Raw genomic sequence first — 20,782 nt, 5'->3', positions numbered from 1 at the left:
AGTTTGTGTAATTTCCATTCTCCTATCTTCAAGTTCACTGATTCTTTTCTTGGCTGTTTCAAATCTACTGAGAAGCCTGTCAAAAGAATTCTTCATTTCTGTTTTCATTTCTAGCATTTCATTGTTTCTTCACAAACTAGAGATTTTAACATATTAATTATAGTTATTATTATTTTTAAAATTTTATTTATTTATTCATGAGAGACACAGAGAGAGAGAGGCAGTGGCATAGGCAGAGGGAGAAGCAGGCTCCCTGTGGGGAGCCCGATGTGGAACTCTATCCCAGGACCCTGGGATCACACCCTAAGCCAAAGGCAGGCTCAACTGCTGAGCCACCCAGGCATCCCTAATTATAGTTATTTAAAGTTCCTTGTCTAACAGTTTCAATATCTGGGTCTTATCTGCTTTCATCAACTGCTTCGTCTTTTTTTTTTTTAAGATTTTATTTATTTATTCATGAGAGACACAGAAAAAAAGGGAGAGACATGGGCAGAGGGAGAAACAGGCTCCCTGTGGGGAGTCCAATGCGGGACTCGATCCCAGGATCCCGGATCCTGCCCTGAGCCAAAGGCAGATGCTCAACCGCTGAGCCACTCAGGCATCCCAACTGCTTTGTCTTTTAATAAGAGCTGTTTTTGCTTGCATCTTTGTGGTAAGTTTTGATTGAAAGCTGAGCATCTTGTGTGAGAAGTCGTATTCATAATGCAAAGGGACATGACCCTTGTTTTGCTAGCCCTTTAGTGTGGGGTATTGAGACAGTTAGTTGGGAGTTGAGCTGTATTTATTGTTTGCATTTATTGTTGCTAAGGTTACCTTCAGTATAGGTTTCTAATTTTCTAGCTTAACTTGTGCTTAGGCTGGGGGCTGGTTTGCTGGAGGGTTTTTCTCAGTGTCTCCCCCATTCTCAGCATTGGGTCTTCCCATTATGCCTCAGAGAGGGAACTTCCTCTGTGCTATTGCCCTTCCCTCAGCTGTAGACTGCTCTTACTTGTTACTCAGAGCTTGTTAACCTGATGGTGAGGGCTGGGGAGTTAAGTTCTCTGGTTCAGTCTCAGTCTTAGAGGCTATGTTCCTGGGTCATAGGGGTGGGAACTTCTCAATGCTCTCACCACTAACCCAGTGATAGGACAGCTTTAAAGGACAAAAAACATTTTCTGTCCCTCTCCTAAGAGCAGAAGTTTGTTTACTTTTATGTTTGGTCCTTCTTCCCAGCTGCATAGGTCCCCTATAGGTGACAGGGTTTGTTACCCTTTTCCCAGTGACGTAAGGCTTTTATTTTTCATGGTGAAAGGGACTAGGTTGGGCTTTGTGTCTTTCTAGCAGTGGCTACTGTTCCCCTCTCCCAGGCCTGTGTTTTCTCTGTCTATCCTACCTCCCTCCCATCTTTCATGTGGGTATTGAGTGAGATCCTTAGAGAAAAGCCCACAAGTGTGTGCAAATTCCTCTTGTCTCTGGGGCTCCTAGGGATTATATATGATTTTTTAAAAGATTTATTTGTTTCTTTGAGAGAGAGAGAGAGAGAGAGAGAGAGAGAGAGCACAGCAGGAGGGGCGGATGGAGAGGGAGCGAGAATCTCAAGCAGACTCTGCACTGAGTATGGAGCCTGACACTCCTCATCTCACAACCTGAGCTGAACCCAGGAGTCGGATGCCTAACTGACTGCACCATCCAGGTGCCTAGGGATTATACAATCTTTTACAAGCTCACAATCAGCCTTTAGTAGTCCAGTAAACATTTTTAGCTAGGGCAGCCCCATGGCCCAGTGGTTTAGCACCGCCTTCAGCCCAGGGTGTGATCCTGGAGACCTGGGATCGAGTGCCACATCGGGCTCCCTGTGTGGAGCCTGCTTCTCCCTCTGCCTGTGTCTCTGCCTCTCTCTCTCTCTCTCTCTCAGTGCCTCTCATGAATAAATAAATAAAATCTTTAAAAAAAACATTTTTAGCTAAAGTAAATTCTTACTAGATTGTATGGATGGCATCTCACATCTGCCCTGGGTAAGCAAGTGCTTGTGACCCATTTCTTCTTGGACATACTGGCTTTTTGTTAGTTTTTGGGTTAGCTGGTCACTTTGCAACCTCAGCTATCTGAAGTATTCAAGAAGTGATTTTGCAGATTATCCAGTTTTTTTTCTATTGTAAAGGTAGGAACGATGCTGTTTCCCACTCTGCATCTTGAGTGGAAGTTTGCACCATATCCTAAGTGTGTAAGCTACCCCAGTTCTTTCCCCTTGATTCTCATTGCATCTTTTAAATTGATTTAATAAAATATAAGGTTTGAACATTTTAATATGAATGTGAGCCTCTCTGTGTCCTTAACATCCATGAGACTTTGTCTGATAAAGTACTTGTAGGCTCTCACTGCTTCCGTGTAATTTTCCACACAGCAACTATTAGCTTGCTGTGGACAAGGCTTCTCTCTATTGAAATTACTTCCTGAGATCCTGAGTTTTGCCCAGGGGCATTTTTACTCATGAGTTTATAGATGTATGAAGAGTAATATACTTTACTACACTTTTACACATAAAACAATTCATCATGAATACATCTCTATAGTTGAGTGAGCCAGCTCCTTAAAATAAATCTCATTATAGAGGTAGGTAGATGATAGATAGATGATAGATAGATAGATAGATAGATAGATAGATAGATAGATAGATAATTTGTTCTATTTTTCTGTTTCTCTGGAGAACCCTGACCTGACTAATACAATAGATTATATTATTGTCATATCTAGGTTTAACTTTGGTCTCTCTGTTTACTCCTGTTATATAGCACATATCCCCAGTCAGACTAGGAGTGTCTTCCTCTATATTCTCATGAGCATTTGAGTACAGCATCTATTACTGTCACATTTAATACTAGTTGACACTTATAATTATATAGTTTATGTTTGCTTCTCCATTATTAAGTTGAGTTTTGAAGGGAAGGGACTCCCGGTATTTGTCCCCAGTGTCTAAAACAGTCATTAAGAAATTCAGTGAGGGGGCATCTGGTTGGTTCAGTTGGCACAGAGTGTGACTTGATGGGTTGTGAGTTTGAGCCCTGTGTTGGGTGTAAAGATTACTTAAAAATCTGTAAAAAAAAAAAAAAAAAAAAAAGAAGAGACACCTGGGTGGCTCAGTTGGTTAAGTGTCTGACTCTTGGTTTCAGTTCAGGTCATAATCTCAGGTTCCTAGGATCAGGCCCATGTTAGATTTCATGCTCGACAGGGAGTCTGCTCGAGATTTTCTCTCTCTCTCTTTGCTCCTCCCCCTGCTCACACACACTCTCTCTCTCAAAATAAATTAATTAATCCTTAAAAAATAAAATATTACAATTAATAATAAAAGAAATTTAGTGAATATTTATAAACTGACCATATATAGCATCTGCTATGAAAGTAGTTGTTTGAATCCTGTGAGATTATGTATGTGACTGGGTATCATAAACTGACAAGAGCTTCTCAGATATTGGTTATTATTATTATTATTATGGGCAAAATTGACTTTGGTGGAAGGGCACTAATAATATGACTTTCATTTGTATCAGTGATTCTATGGCAAAGTAATTAGAGCAGCAATCACTTTTATTCATTGAATGCTTACATAGCACGGTGGTTGGATCATGGTGCCTTTGGCTATGGTTACCAGAGATGTAGCATCACTTGCTCTTGTAACAAATCTCTGGGCCTTGAATTTTGTATTCCTTCATATCTGCCCAGATTTGTCAGCTTTCTTCTGCCTTCAGGTACTGAAGCCTGCTTTTGTTCTTGTAAATGGTGCTGAAATCAGGCTCTACCCACACCTAGCCACCTAAAACATTAGGCTGCAACTGACTTCTCTAATGATTACATCTTCTCTTATGTCCTGTCCACTGGATCAGAAACTGTGGAATGTTGGTATACATTAAGATTAAACTAATACTTTTTGGCAGGAATTGACAAGCTGATTATAAAATTTATATGGAATTGCCAGGGATCCAGAGTAGCCAAAACAGTTTGGAAAACAACTAGTAAAGTTGGAGGACTCACACTTCTTGATTTCAAAATTTGCTACAAAACTGTAGTAGTCAAGACAGTGTGGTATTGACCCAAGGATAAACATAGATCAATGAAACAGAATTGATGTCTAGAAAAAAACTTAGATTTATGGAATTGATTTTTGATGAGAATGTCAAGACAATTCAATGGGGGAAGAAAACGGTCTTTTCAACAACTGGTATTAGGACAGCAGAATATCCATATATGAAAGAATGAAGTTGAACCCTTACCTCATGTTTACAAAAATTGGCTCAAAGTAGATCAAAGACATAAATGGAAGAGTTCAAACTCTTAAAAGAAAACATAGGCATAAACCTTTGTGATCTTAGATCTAGGCAATGGTTTCTTAAATATGATACCCAAAGTAAAAATGACAAGAGAAAAACATTTTAAAAACTATACTTCATCAAAATTGAAACTTTTGTGCTTCAAAGGGTACCATCAAAAATGTAAAAAGACAAATCATGGAAGAGCAGAAAATATTTATAAATCTCATATCTGATAAAGGTTGTATATCCGGAATATGTGAAGGTCTTACAACTCAACGACTAAAAAACAACCCAGTCAAAAAATGGGCCAAAGAATAGACATTTCTTCAAAGAAGATATACAAATGCCCAATAAACATGAAATCATACTCACCATCCTTTGTCAATCAGAGAAGTGCAAATCAAAACACAATGAGATACTATTTCACACCAACGAGGATGGGTGTAATCCGAAGATAACAACAGATTTTGGGGAGGATGTGGAGAAATTGCAACAGTAAATTGCTGGTGGGTTTCTAAAATGGGGGGTAGCTACTTTAGAAAACATTTGGCACTTCCTCAAAATGTTAAACATAGATTTACCGTAAGACATAGCCATTGCACTCCTAGGTATAAATCTAAGAGAATTGAAAACTAAGTCTACATAAAAACTTGTATACAAGTATTCATAGCAACATTACTCATAATAGCTCAAAAATGGAAACAACCCAAATGTGCACCAGCTAAGGAATGGATAAACAAAATGTTGTAAATCTATAAAATGAAATATTATTCAGCAATCAAAAGGAGTGAAGTATTGACACATGCTACAACGTGAATGAGCCTTGAAAACATTATGCTAAGTGAAGGAAGCCATTCACAAAAGGCAGCATATGTATAATCCCATTTATATGAACTGTCCAGCCTTTAGTGGTGGGAGGGGGAAATGATGTGTACCTGCTAATTGATAGGAGGTTTCTTTCTAGGGTGATGAAAATGTTTCAGAATTAGATGTTGGTGTTATTTACACAATTTCTGTGAATATACTGAAACCTACTGAATTGTATACTGAAAAAGCTGGATTTTACATGTGAATTATGTCTCAATAAAGCTATTAACAAAGAAAAAGAAAAGATTAAGCTGAGATTTCCTTTTACTCCTTGAGGCACTTGAATTTGCACACCCGTAAGAATTAGCTCTGAAGTGGTTCTGGGTCACTAGACTTTTCCTCACTCTCCCACTCCCCTACTTCTCCAGACCTGATTCTGATGTTCCTACATACTTTGTTGGCATGCCTGAATCAGAATAGGTTAATGAAATATTATTTTGTCAACCAGCAATAGTATTTTCAGACTTGTAAATGAAATACACACTATTAAACTACAGCAATATGTTTAAATCCACATCTAAACATTTCAATATCTTGATTACACTGGGTTTGTTTAGTTATTTATTTTTTCATGAGAGACACAGCGAGAGGCAGAGACATAGGCAGAGGGAGAAGCAGGCTCCCTGCAGGGAGCCCAATGTGGGACTCCATTCCAGGACCCCAGGATCACGACCTGAGCCACAGGCAGATGCTCAACCACTGAGCCACCCAGGTGCCCCTATTTATTTATTTCAGAGGGAGAGTAGGGATGGATGAGGGGCAGAGGGAAAGAGAGAATCCTAAGCAGACTCTATGCCCAGTGGATAGCCCGATTCAGGACTCAATCTCAGGACCCTGAGATCATGACCCCAGCTGAAATCAAGAGTCAGACTCAGCCACACAGGAACCCTGACACTGGGATTTTTATTTTTAAACCATTAATATCATAGGTCAGATATCTGGAATAATTAAGAGAATGATATGCAATAGTGTTTGCATAAAAACCGAACCTATTTTTTTAAAGATTTTATATTGATCATTAAAATTCTCTACACACTTCTACTTCACTACCATTGCCCCAAAGAAGTTTCTCTTTCAAGAAACAAACATAGTATTAAATGGAGGAAAGTAACTCGTCTCTATTTGAAAGTCCTTCAAGTTGGCTTTTAAAATGAGGACTTAAATTTGCGCTCTTTCCACAAGCTGTATACCCACCAGGAGACTTGGGGGTAAAGTATAATCAGGTGGAGTTGATTCTTGACATGTCCTGGTATTTCTATCACACTATCCAACAACCTTTATTTCAACAATGGAGAATATAATATCATCATTTTTCTACTGGAAAAATACAATTAGAATCTGAAATGAATGACACTGCACATCATCAGGCATATCTAGAAGGCTATAGCCTAAACAGTGAACCTGTTTAAAACGTACACTAGACCCCTAATTTCTGTTTTGGTCTTCTGAGGCCTGTTGCTAAATCCCGTTCTACATTAAAAACACTAACCACACTCTCGACTTACCTGACAGACTGCAAAACAGTGGAGAATAAAAATTCTGCTTGGATATCATGTCTTCACTATACATACAGCAACCACACACAATGATGGTCAGTAATGACTAAAATATGGCACTAAATGCAATCCCCTCCATGTGAATTGAATTAATTGATTTATTAGGTGCAAAATAGCCAGGTGGATTTAAGCTAATTAAGAATTTGATTGCTAATTGCCAACAGGGGGGATTTTTTTAAAATGATTAAGTTCAATATGTACCTGTAGCACATACAAACTATAGGCTGACTCTAGCAAGGAAAGCAATAATAAGAATGTAGTGGTAGTAAGTATAATGTTGGAGTAGAAATAAAACAGCCTATTTTCTCTGCAATCCATGAATGTTTCTGGTTAACGTCACCTCTCCTTAGTAGACACCCATAGGAAAACTGGGCACGACACACAAAAAAGAATATGTAAAGTTAAGAGTATCCTCAAAAAAGATAGACATGTGAACTATGAAATAATAATAAATCAGAATTACCTGCCCTGCTAAACGAATGGCATAGACTACCATTATATTTCATTATATATTTCTGTATTCTTCCATTTATCCACCTATACATTTGTTCACCCACCCATATATCTAACCATTCATTCAAAGTTTGTTGAGTATCTTATGTGTACTTTATTATTATTTTTTATGTGTAATTTATTTATCTTGCTTCTTTACTTGATACTCTATTTTAGGTATGTCAACATGCTAGTAAAAGCACACCAGGATCCTTTTTAAAAAATGTTATTTATTTATTTGAGAGAGAGTCAGTGAAAGAGAAAGCACAGACAGGGGAGGAGCAGAGGGAGAAGAAGAAGCAGACTCCCTGCTGAATGGAGAGCCTGATGCAGGGTTCAATCCCAGGACTCCAACACCATGACCTGAGCCAAAGGCAGATGCTTAACTGACTTAACTACCTAGGCACCCCCAGAATGCTTTTATTTTTCAAATAGTTATTTAGTACTTATGTGCTATGCGATGTGCTAAGCACTTCATAGACAACCACCTTAATCATAGCAAAAAACTACTATGAAGAAGAGGGACTTTTTAGGCATGTTATGTGTCTAAATCTGCTGAGTGGCATAACTGGGATTGAAACACAAAGTTTGTCTCCAGCACTCTCATACTTACCTATTCCCCTACATTGCCATTCCATAAACCTTTTTAATGGCTGTATCATATCTAAATGTTTTGATATAATTTATGTCATTATTCCCCTGTTTTGGGGTATGTAGGTTGCCTTTTTTTTTCTATTAAGTAAATATTGCTGTAGTGAGCATACTTGTATATCAATTTGTTCACTTTTCTGATTATCTCTAGTCCATTTGTATACCTCCTTTGGAGACATGTCAATTGCGATGCTTTGCCTATTTCTAAATTGGGTTGTCTGATTTATCATTGAGTTGTAAAAGTTCTTCATTCTAGATGCAGTTTTCTTATTGCGTATATGCTTTGCAAATGTTGTTTTTTCCCATTCTACAGGTTGTCTCTTCACTTTCTTCATAGTGTTTTTAAAAGAACTTCTAAGAGTTTGGAGTCTTACTTCAGATCTTTTTTTTTTTTTTAAGATTTTATTTATTTATTCACGAGAGACACACAGAGAGAGAGGCAGAGACACAGTAAAGGGAGAAGCAGGCTCCATGCAGGGAGCCTGATGTGGGACTTGATCCCGGGTCTCCAGGATCAGACCCTGGGCTGAAGGCAGCGCTAAACCGCTGAGCCACCTGGGCCGCCCCTTACTTCAGATGTTTGATGCATTTTGAGTTAAGTTTTGTATATGATGCAAGGTAATTTATTTTTTACAAGTGGATATCTAGTTGTTCCAGTACCATTTGTTGAAAAATCTCTTCTTCCCCTATTGAGGCATCTTGCCATCTTTTCTAAAATCAATTGACCTTTGATACATGGACTTATTTCTGGGCTCTTCATTCTATTCATTGATCCATATGTTTATTTTTATGTCAGTACCACTGTGTCTTGATTGCTTTGTAGTAAGTTCTAAAATTAGGAAGTATGAATCCTTCAACTTTGTTCTTCTTTTTAATGATTGACTATTCTATGTCCCTTGCCTTTCTGTATGAATTTCAGGATGACTGTCAATTTATGCAAAGAAGCCAGCTGTTATTCTGGTAGGTATTGTGTTGAATCTGTGGATCAGTTTGGGGAATATTGCCAATGTAATAATATTAAGTCTCCCAATCCATGAACATGGACTGATTTTCTGTTTATTGGGTCATAATTCATCTCTTCCAACAATGTTTTATGATTTTTGGAGTATAAATTTTGCAATTCTTTGATTAAATTTATACCTAATTTTTATTCTTTTTGATGCTAATATAAATAGAATTATTTTATTAATTTCATTTTTGGATTTTTTTATTGTAACTGTACAGAAATACAATTGATTTTTACATATTGGTGTTGTATCCTATAAGTTTCCTGAACCCTTTAATTAGTCGTAACAGTTTTTTTAGTGGGTTCTTTAAGATTTTTTATATATAAAATGATGTCATCTGTGAATAGTTTTACTTTTTCCTTTCCAATCTGTACATGCTTTATTTTTTTTAAAAGATTTTATTTATTCATGAGAGACACACAGAGACAGAGAAAGAGGCAGAGACACAGGCAGAGGGAGAAGCAGGTTCCATGCAAGGAGCCTGACATGGGACTCAATCTCAGGTCTCCAGGATCAGGCCCTGGGCCGAAGGTGGCACTAAACCGCTGAGCCACCTGGCTCAGCCAATCTGTACATGTTTTATTTCATTTTCTTGCACAATTGTCCTGGCTAGAACCTCCAGTACAGTGTTGACTAAAATTGGCAAAAGTGAATATCCTTGTCTTATTCCCAATGTTAGGGGGCAAATATCTAGTCTTTCAACATTAAGTATGATGTGAGTTGTAGATTTTTTTATAGATGCCCTTTATCATCCTGAGTAAGTTCCCTTCTCTTTCTAGTCTTTGAGTGTTTTTATTATGAAAGATTGTTGGAATTCATCAAATACTTTTTCTGTGTTTAATGAGATGATCATGTGGGCTTGTTTTTAGTCTGTTGATTTAATGTGTTAAATTCATTGATTTTTTAATCTTAAACCAACATCCCACTTGGTCATGATATATAATTCTTTTTATATGTTATTGGATTTGGTTTGCCAGTATTTTGTTGAGGACTTCTGTATCAATATTTATAAGAGATGTTGGTTTTTGTCTTTTGTCTCGTTTCGGTATCAGGATAATACTGGCCTCATAGAGTGAGTTGGAAAGTATTCCTTCCTCTTCTAATTTTTGGAAAAGCTTATAAAGAATTGGTATTACTTCTTCTTTAAATAGTTATCCATGAAGTCATCTGATTATTTCTTTAGATAAGAGATCTAGAAGAGGAATTACTGTGTTAAAGATATAAACATATACAAAACTTTTTGTTTAGCCACATTGCTTTCCTGGGCGGAGAGTGCCAATTATACTTCCAGTAGAAATATGTAAGCTAGCACATTGTTATGCTCATAGTAGAATTAAATGAAATTTTATTGACAACTGGCTCTCTTCAACCCTGAAAACCAACATACACTAGTATATCAATCAAATAATTGTTTTTGATACTTGTGCTTGTTTAAAAAGATTGTATCTCATTTATAATAATTAAAGTTTTGTAGGTTTCGTATATTGATTTTGGGCCAATTGCAGTCATATGAATTTTATTTTCTCTAGATCTAGCTTATTTTATTTTACTAACTTACTAATTTATTTTTTAAAGTAATCTCTGTGCCTAGTAGGGGCTTGAACTCACAACCGTGAGATCAAGGTCTCATGCTTTACCAACTGAGCTAAGCAGGTGCCCCTAGATCCAGCTTATTTTGGAGTTAAATGAGTAATAAACACCTATATCTGCTTAATACTTTTTATACTATAGAATCTTTTTGCCTACAGCAGAGCTAAAGTGCAAGAGACATTTATATGATATACTAAATGTGAATAGCAGGCTAACTCAGTTTGTTGTGCTATTTTTGCTAATAAATAATGATAAAAGGTTTATAGCTTTAAAAATTATGAATATTGGGGTACCTGGGTGGCTCAGTTGGTTGAGAGTCTCTTGATTTCAGTTTGGGTCATGATCTCAGAGTCATGGGATGAGCTCCTGGTCAGGCTCTGTGCTGAGTGTGGTGTGTGCTTGGGATTCTCTCTCCACCCCTTCCCTCTTCCTCTGTCCCTCCCTTGCTCTCCCCCCCCCCCCCCACCAAAATAAGAATATTGAAAAATACTTGGCAGAGCAGCCTGGGTGGCTCAGTGGTTTAGTGCTGCCTTTGGCCCAGGATCAAGTCCCATGTCATGCTCCCTGCATGGAGCCTGCTTCTCCCTCTGCCTGTGTTTCTGCCTCTCTCTCTCTGTCTCTCATTAATAAATAAATAAAATCTTTAAAAAAATACTTGGCAGATTATTGTATCATGCTTGTCATATATAAGAAATTCCGTATTTCCATCACAACTTTTCATGAGTATTCTGGATTCATTTCCCACATGGATGAATTAATGCACCTATTTCTATGTATTTATTTTTCCCAGCTTTATTGAGATATAACTAACATGCAACATTGTTAAAGTTTAACTTATACAATGTGATGATTTAATGTCTTTTTAATTTTTTTCTTTTTTTAAAGATTTTTATTTATTCATGAGCAACACAGAGAGAGAGACTGAGACACAGGCAGAGGGAGAAGCAGGCTCCATGCAGGGAGCCCGACGTGGGACTCGATCCCGGGTCTCCAGGATCACGCCCTGGGTTGCAGGCGGCGCCAAACCGCTGCGCCACTGGAGCTGCCCTGTCTTTTTAAATTTAATCTCGATTATATACTAAGAATTTTCGGACCAACTGAGGCACTTGAAATAAACATAAAATGTGGAATTTAATTGTGGAATGTAGCAAACCTGAATTATGTGTCTTTCCCATTAACCTTAGAGCTCATTCCTTTCTTGATATACTCTCTTGACTGAGGGAGGCTCCTCCTCTTCATGAAAGGTCTTGAAGCTAATCAGCCACTGTCCACTTAAATCCAAGGTCCACTTTAAACCTGCCAAATCCAGCTCAGTGTTTTCCTTCTCTGGTCCTTGTTTGTTAAAGTACTAGGAAAGACAACTCATAATACTGTAAGACATATTCCATTCAGAGTAATCCCACCGAAGGTTTAGACAACCAGTTAAATATATTCTTTAATCACTTTGGTTGCAGAAGCTTATATTACTTAAATGACATTCTAGGCACCATTGTAAGTCTTGCTTCATTACATTTGAGTATCTTATTTTCCTTCTCTTTTATTGCCTTTTACTTTGGTGGTTGTTTATGGCCCAGCTGGGCTTACTTGTTTCTTTATTTAAGAGTTCACTGGGTTTGTATCTGATCGTATCTTTAGTGTCACCACCTTCCTACCTCTTGCTGGTTGATTTAATATTCACAGTGACATTATCTCCAACTCTCCTGTGAGTCAATTCACATCCAACTTAGAGCAAGATACTGCATGAATTATTCACAAAACATTCCCAGTCTAAGTAGCAAAAAAAGGTTAAATTCTGGTTTTATTTCTTTTTTTGTGACTGGTTCCTCACCTCTTCCATACCATTTCCGTGTGTGTGTGTGTGTGTGTGTGTGTGTGTATTTTAGAGTGTCCTAGGTTTTATAGAATTTACTGAACATATGCAGTTTTCTTCCCTAAATTTTATTGTTCTTCAATTTTAGGTACTAAAGACACAAGGATTTAATATTTATTTCCAAACATAATTATTTCTTTTTTTTTCATAATTATTTCTTAAGTCTATGGCTTCTTTCTTGAATTCATTGGAGAAGTGGGTCCAAACCTTTATATCACATCTGTCATGTGCTTAGAGTGTGTATACTTTCCTTTTCTGAGCTCAGATGTTTCTTACTGCTTAAGTAGTAAAGGAAATTTATTAGAAGTATGTGGGAGTATCTGAAAGTACCCAAAGACAGCTGGCTTGCCCAGGGACTAAATACAGGACCTGGAGAGCCACCAGGCATTCATGCAGGCGTGACTGCTCTACACTTCTTAGCTCTGCTTGTGTCTGTCCATATCCAGGTCAGCTGTCTCTGGCTCTTAGAGTATATTATAGAAAAGGCTTATCATAAAGCTCCTGAATTTGCTGTATCTCACTCCTATTTCCAGATTTCTGTGAAAATTATTAGATTGGCCTCGTTTGGATCAAATGTTCATCCTGCTGCAGTCATCTGTGATAGTTGTCCACAGCAGCCTGAGAGTAGGGATAGATAAAGTAGTTCTCAGTAAAAAGGCATCACATAAGCTAGACACACACCCTTGACATTTGTTAAGTGTACCACCTAGACGCTAATTCTTGAATTACAGAAAGTAATCATTTAACAGACAATAAGCCATATCTGGTCTCCTTCAGAAATATGTATAAGGTCGAGGCTTCATCCATATAATGGTATTTGTTCTCTTAATTGCATTTCATCTGCCATGTGCACACTTACCCACATAGCCTCTTGGGCTCCTCCTTTTATTCATTTATATTCCCTTTCCAGATATAAGGGAAATCATAAATCATTTGTAGAATTTTCTGATTCATTCATTCCTAGATAGAGATAAGTAGAAGGAATGGAACTGCCCTAGTGAGATTCAGTTTCATGCTCTTCAAAGTTGATGTGGGTATTATTTCTCCAATAAGCATTCTTAATGTTCTCAATAATACCAGCTGTTGTGATTTCCTTACTAACATGGTCTTTAGTGAATTTCACTCTCTGGTTTGTTACAGTACATCTGTGCGACAATGGAAAATTTTCTGTAGCTACGAAATTGGGTTTGAATTTTGAGATAAGGTTTTTGAAGATACATCTATTTAGAATCTGGTGATAGCAATGTCTATGCTACATCTCCATGTAATATGTTGCTAGAGCAATGTTTTATATTCACCTATTCATTAACCTTTTCTTTGTTATCATCTTAAAATGAGAAAACACTGTTTGGGCTAACAGGAAGTAGGAAACTCTTCCACAAGCTGCTTACAAATCAAGGAAAGAGGAGACTTTAAGATAAAAGTTTGGAAGATAAAGGACAGGATATAAACTACGTCTTGGAGGTCAAAATTGAAATGAGTCTTTTGGAATGCACTTAGAATAGCTAATTTTTAATTATTTCAATAGATGTATTTTTGCTATCCACTTTTCCTCCATTTCAGCTACTTCTTATAGTTAACTCTCTCATTTTAGCACTTTTGAAACACTATTTACTCAGCAATTATTTCATTAGAATATATGCCTGGGAGTAGGGAGAAAAAGTAAGCTCACCCCTATTATTTGCAGGGCCTGAGGCAAGAGTACAAATGGAGACCCTCATATCATATATCTAAATGTTTAATTTTAAATTATAAATTAAATTTTAAAACTTTAAATTAACATTTTTGTTTATTTCAAATGCATTTTACAGATAAAATTAAAATTTACTTAACTCTCATGAGCCTTTTTATCAAAATAAAACTACTCTCAATTTTAGCTTTTATAGCCTTCAATGTCCCACTCAATGACGAGAGTCAGTATCACACTTTATACATGAAATGTCTAGGCCTATTCCTATATATAAAAGCAAAGCAACTGAAATCATTTAATTTTATGAAATTTTATTTAACTATCACATGCAACTGTCACAAATACCACATGCCATATTTGTGGTTATCTCCAGAACTCTCTGATACCTTGAAATTTAATTTGAAGGGAAGCCAGTGTTTAGATGCTTGGTACTAATGGGAAAGGATGCTTCGTTATGCAACAATCTATTGAATTAATGCTTTCTCAGAAAGGTTTGACAATTCAATTATTTTGCTTTTTCTCTTAAGCATTTTCACCCTTCAAATCCTCTCATGTTCTGAAATAGAGTTCTCTGTAGCTGACAATGGCACAATCCTCAAACTTTCAAGAAATGTGGAGACAGTCCCCCTTTGTTTCATACAGATACAGGGAAAGAGATGTGAAGAGGCCTATCTCTGGGCCTGAGTGGTGTTAATCCCTAGGGAAGAGGTGGCAGATATTTCTGGTTTCAGGATGAGCAGAGTCAGCACTGAGAGCCAGACCTCCAGTAATGAACATATCCCGGGGTTCTTTTTTTTTTTTAATTTTTTTTTTTATTTATTTATGATAGTCACACAGAGAGAGAGAGAGAGGCAGAGACACAGGCAGAGGGAGAAGCAGGCTCCATGCACCGGGAGCCTGACGTGGGATTCGATCCCGGGTCTCCAGGATCGCGCCCTGGGCCAAAGGCAGGCGCCAAACCGCTGCGCCACCCAGGGATCCCTATCCCTGGGTTCTTAAATATGTTTGTTAGCTATGTGTCTTTGGGATATATGGGACCCAGGACAGGACTCCCTTTGCTCAAGTCAAGGGCAGTCCTCGAAAGAGGAGAAGCAGCAAAGCAGGAGGTAAGGGTAACCTGGCCATATCCCACTGGAACATGCTCAGCAAGGGTCCCAGTTTCTCTATGTATTATGCTCTACTGTATCTCAAGCCTAGGAGAGTATCTGGTTCATACCCAAGAAACATTCGCTGTATGAATGCACTGCTGAATGATTGAATTGCACAGTGGTAGTGAACAATGCTTGACCATTCCAGATACTAGCTGAAAGGTCAGGGGTAGTCATTCAGCTGGCATTCTCTTTTGATGCCATGGATCTTACATCACTTTTTTTCTTTCTTTTTTTTTAAAGATTTATTTATTTATTCATGAGACACAGAGAGGAAGAGACGTAGGCAGAGGGAGAAGCAGGCTCCCCTCAGGGAGCCCAATGTGGCACTGGATCCCTGATCCCAGGGTCACACCTTGAGCTGAAGGCAGATGCTCAACAGCTGAGCCACCCAGGCATCCCCTTACTTCACTTTTTAAAGTAACAGTTGTGAGGTGACCCTCTAGGAATTTTCTCAATCATGTAAAGACTGCAAAAATGAATAGTTTGGCCACTTCCTTTCTTAAATGTGAAACTTTCTTGCCAGATTTGGACTTTTCTAGGCATCACGCTACATTGAAATTGTAGTCCAAGCTTTACTTTGATTTAGGCTGATATACTTAGTGATGCTGATAGTGTGCTGCAAGAGCCTGTCTGAAAGGTGCCATATAAGCACACTGTGCTCTGCATATGTAAGTAAGGAGCTGCTCAGTTGTTTCCCTGCAGGGACAACGGTATTGTTTTTAATTGTCTATTTTAATAGGCCTGAATAAAATACTCTTCTGTTTTATTTGATCTGCATCCCCTAGTGGGATTTCTCCCTGCTTTCTTTTTACCACTGTGACAGTTTCCTATTTAGACATTTAGTTCTTTCGACAGGGGCTCTTGATTTTCAATGGCAGTGACTGTTTCTCCATCTATTGATGTTCAGTCCTAGTGGTCCCTGACCTATGGGATATTTTGCAAAAATGGGCTGAGTTTTGGGAGTCTGGAATGAATGAAAGAAATTCCATGAAAATAGAAAACAACAACAACAAAATCAAGCACAGGTTTGATTTAATTGGCTAAATGAATCTGGATTGATTTTTTTTTCAAATGTTCCTAGCAGTAATCATAGGCAACCAGGATTAACCCTAGCTTAACCACACCCAACCTCTACCTGGTGGATACTTTAACTGATATAGGACCATATTAGAATGGCCTTCTGGTTGGATGATTGTCTCCTAGGAGAAGTATTTGGCTAATGTAGAATGATATGATGAAACATTATCAGGGCTAGGAGACAGGAGATGTGAATTTTAGTACCAGCTCTGCTGTTCCATGTCTGGCCTTTGTCCAATTATGTGGTTCCTTGTCTAAAATCATAAGCAAGTTGAACCAAGGCCCCATCCTGATTCTAGTTCTATGACTGGTGACAAAACATTCTTGGCTCAGTATATATGCAGTGCTTTATTTTCATAGCAGAGGTTATGACTTCTATTTTGCATAACCTTATATATTTGAAAAGATTTAAAAGATTATTTGAAGTTTGGGACACCTGGGTGGCTCAGTGGTTGAGCATCTGCCTTTGGCTCAGGGCATGATCCTGGGGCCTGGGGTTGAGTCCTGCATTAGGCTCTCAGTAGGGAGCCTGCTTCTCCCTCTGCCTATGTCTCTGCCTCTCTCTCCATGTCTCTCATGAATAAATAAACAAAATCTTAAAAAAAAAAGTTTATTTGAAGTTTGAGAGGACTACCCTGAAGAATGAACCTGTGTAACTGACTGTATGCTTTTCGCACTGATGGTTGGCACTTGGAAAGACAAAGGCAGGAATCCCCAAATAAAACCGTGAGGTCACTGAAGTTATCTTTTGGCCTAGGGCCATTCTGTTATTCTCTCTTTCACAGACCTTCTCTTCCAGTGCCCAAGGCCTCAACCCCCTTTAACCCCCCATAACTGTCCCCATCCCACCTCTCAGGCCTAAAAGCCTCAAACCATGCTGTGCTCCAAGATCCTCCAAGCAAATTTAATGACAGCAAGTAAGAATGTTCAAAGTTCATCCTACCAGTCTATCCCATTTGGCAGCTCCAAGCACATGATCAGGCCTAGTCTATTAGAGCACCCAAACCCATCCAGACAAAATGATTGATTTAGGGATGGGCACATTTGCTAAAGAGGGGAAATCAGACTTTTCTCTGGGACTTTTCCTAAAAATCTCATGAAAGAGACATGCTTTCTTCTTGCTGGGATACCAGTTATAAGAACAGTAATCCTAAAGCTGCCTCTAGTCATCCTTGCTGCAGTGTGGGAAATTGGCCTGGAAATGAAACCAACATAGAGGAAAGCAGAGCCAAGAGATGGAGAGTGATGACTAGTTCCTAATTATATGGTTTTTGTTAATACTTTTTAAATGTTTATTCATTTAAGTAATATCTATACCCAGTATGGGGCTCAAACTCACCACCCTGAAATCAAGAGTTATGTGCTCAAAAAAAAAAAAAGAAAAAAAAAAAAGAGTTATGTGCTCTTCCAACTGAGCCAACCAGGTGCCCCTGATGATATGTTTGAACTCTGGAGCAGCTATGACTGAAACTTCACTGATTCTTTGAAATTCCCAGTTATGTGAGTCTATAAATAGCCATATATTCTAATTCAAGTTGAATTTCTTTTGCTTGCATAAAAACATTCCTAATGCAATTTCTTAAATTCGCTTTATTGTCATGATTGACTCATTTTTAATTACCTTCTTTACATCTCAGAAGAAATCCCACTGGAAGCTCATCTCTTCTCCTCCACAGTTATCCACCTGTTTCTCCCCCTTATTTATAGGCATATCCATCCCTGGTTATCCAGGATAGTACCTTAACCTATTTTCTGCCTTTTCTCTCTACAACCAGTTGTCAAATCCTATAAATTCTACCATTTAAACATCTCCTGGACCCATCTCCTCTAATTAGTCCTTCCTTCTTGGATGCATTTTCTATACTTCAGTTAGTTCTGAAAAAGGAGAAGGAAATTTGAGCATCCTCTCTCTACTCTGCATCAGCCCAAAGAAAGGGGGATGTATTTAATCATGTAAGAACCCTCTTCCCTAGGTCTTCCCCACTGGAGAAGGAGTGACTGTTATGATAGTCAGAGGACACTCTATGGGAACATATTTTGCTTATGGACCAAGTGATCGTGCCTAAATCAACTCTGCTTTGTTCTTATCCTGGGTCTGTGAGCCATGGGCCCTCTCTGCAGTTTTCCATGCTCCATTTGTCACCTCGCTTGGTCAGTGTCTGCCTCCTTCTCTGATCCTATGTCTCCACCTCTAAGTGGTTAGGTCAACTGGGTCTGATCCTTTCCATTAACCTAGAATAAACTCTAAACTTGTTTTTTTTTAAGATTTTATTTATTCACAAGAAACACACAGAGAGAGGCAGAGACACAGGAAGAGGGAGAAACACGCTCCCCACAGGGAACCCGTTGTGGGACTCCAACCTGGGACTCCAGGATCATGACCTGAGTCGAAGGCGAATGCTTAACCATTGAGCCACCCAGGCATCCCACTCTAAATTTATTTGTATGTCAGTAAACGTCACTAAAATTTATTTCTCTGATTATATCTCCCATTTATTTCCCTGTATGCAGTCTGCCCCATAGCTATCCATTGGAGTACTTTCCATACTTCATGATACCAAACACTCATATGTTTCTGTGTCTCTCCTACTCTTCCTCCCTCTTCCTAGACTTTTTTTTTTTTTCACCATCCCATCTTTCCCCATGTTTCAAAGACCTGGTTTAAAATTCACCTTCTTCATGAAGTCTTCCTCAAGTCTTAACAATGAGAATTATTTATCTATAGGGCACCTGAGCAGCTCAGTCAGTGATGTGTCTGACTCTTGATTTCAGCTCAGGTCTTGATTTCATGGTTGTGAGTTCAGTCCCCACATTGGGATCTATGCTGAGTGTGGAGCCTACTTAAATTAAAAACAAAAACAAAGGGCAGCCCAGATGGCTCAGTGGTTTGGCGCGGCCTTCAGCCCAGGGTGTGATCCTGGAGACCTGGGATCCAGTCCCACGTCAGGCTCCCTGTATGGAGCCTGCTTCTCCCTCTACCTGTGTCTCTGCCTCTCTCTCTCTCTCTCTGTCACTCATGAATGAAAAAATAAAATCTTTAAACAAACCAACCCCCCCTCCGAAAAACCCCAATAATTATCTAGTCAACTAATATTTCACATGGGAGCCAAGAATACTCAAAGGGGAAAAGATAGTCTCTTCAATAAATGGAATTAGGAAAATTGAATAGTCACACTTAAAAGAATAAAACTGGACCCCTATCTTGTACCATCCACAAAAATTAACTTGAAATGAATTCAATGTAAAACCTGAAACCCTAAAACTCCTAAAAGAAAACATAGGGGGAAAGCTCCGTGACTTTGGTTTTGGCAATGACTTTTTGGATATGACACCAAAAACAAAGGCAACAAAAGCAAAAATAAACAAGTGGGACTCCATCAAACTTAAAAGCTTCTTCCCAGCGAAAGAAACAATCAACAAAATGAAAAGATAGCTTATGGAATAGGAGAAAATATTTGCAAACTATCTGATATTTACTCCGTATCTATCTGATAAGGGATAAATATCCAACAACTAAATAGCAAAACAAAACAAAAACAAACATTTCAACTAAAAAATAAGCAGAAAACCTGAACAGACATTTTTCCAAAGAAAATATAGAGATGGCCCACAGGTAGGTGAAAAGGAGATCAACATTACTAATCAGGGAAATGCAAATCAAAGCCACAATGAAATAACACCTCACACCTGATGAATGGCTATTATCAAAAAGATAAGAGATAACAAATACTAGCAAGGATGTGGAGAAAAGGGAGTGAATCCTTGTATGGAGGAAAAACAGTATGGAGGTCCTAAAAAAAAAAAAAGAAAAGAAAAAGAATGACTATGATGGAACAACATTGTGATCTTCAAAATGAAATAACTGGGTTTTTTTTTTTTTAAATAACTGTTTTGAAGAGCTATCTCAAGCCCCATGTTGATTGCAGCATTATTTACAGTAGCCATGACATGAAAACAATCTGTGTCAATGTCAGTGGATGAATGGATTTAAAAAATGTGATACACATACACACACAGTGAAATATTATTCTGCCATAGAAAAGGTAATTCTACCATTTGCCATAATGTAGATGAACTTTGAGGTTGTTATGCTAAATGAAATAGACAAAGAAAGACAAATGTTATATGATTTCACTTATATGTGGAATCTAACAAAGCATAACTCACAGAAACACAGCAGACTGTAGTGCCAGAGGCAGGGGCCAGTGTCGGGGAGATGGTGAAGATGGTCAAAGAATATAAACTCCAGTTATAATGAATAAATTCTGGGGATGTAAAGTACAGCACGATGACTATAGTAAACAGTACTCTATTGTATACTTGAAAGTTGCTCACAGAATAGAGAGTAATAGTTCTCACAATAAACAAAAGGTAACAGTGAGGTGATGGATGTGTTCATTAATCTTATTGTGGTAATTGTTTTGCAATATGAACATATATCAAATAACCACATTGTACACCTCAGATGTACACAACATTATATGTAGATTATATCTCCATAAAGCTGGAACAGCCTAGGGCACCTTGTTCTTACTTTCTTTAAAT

At 38.1% G+C, this 20,782-nt stretch overlaps 1 protein-coding gene across 1 annotated transcript in view; it reads left to right on the top strand.

The window, feature by feature from the left end:
• The window catches only part of LOC112921937 (uncharacterized), a 63,144-nt gene extending 51,676 nt beyond the window's left edge, over positions 1-11,468 (top strand). The window contains exons 6-7 of the mRNA XM_072731907.1: positions 8,772-8,812; positions 11,335-11,468. The gene's annotated coding sequence lies outside the window, so the exon portion shown is untranslated. The remainder of the gene's footprint in view (positions 1-8,771; positions 8,813-11,334) is intronic.
• The last annotated feature ends 9,314 nt before the right edge of the window (positions 11,469-20,782 follow it).

This window comes from Vulpes vulpes, chromosome 12 (genome assembly GCF_048418805.1).
Source record: "Vulpes vulpes isolate BD-2025 chromosome 12, VulVul3, whole genome shotgun sequence".
NCBI lineage: Eukaryota > Metazoa > Chordata > Mammalia > Carnivora > Canidae > Vulpes > Vulpes vulpes.
This window is presented reverse-complemented; position numbering and strand designations above follow the sequence as displayed.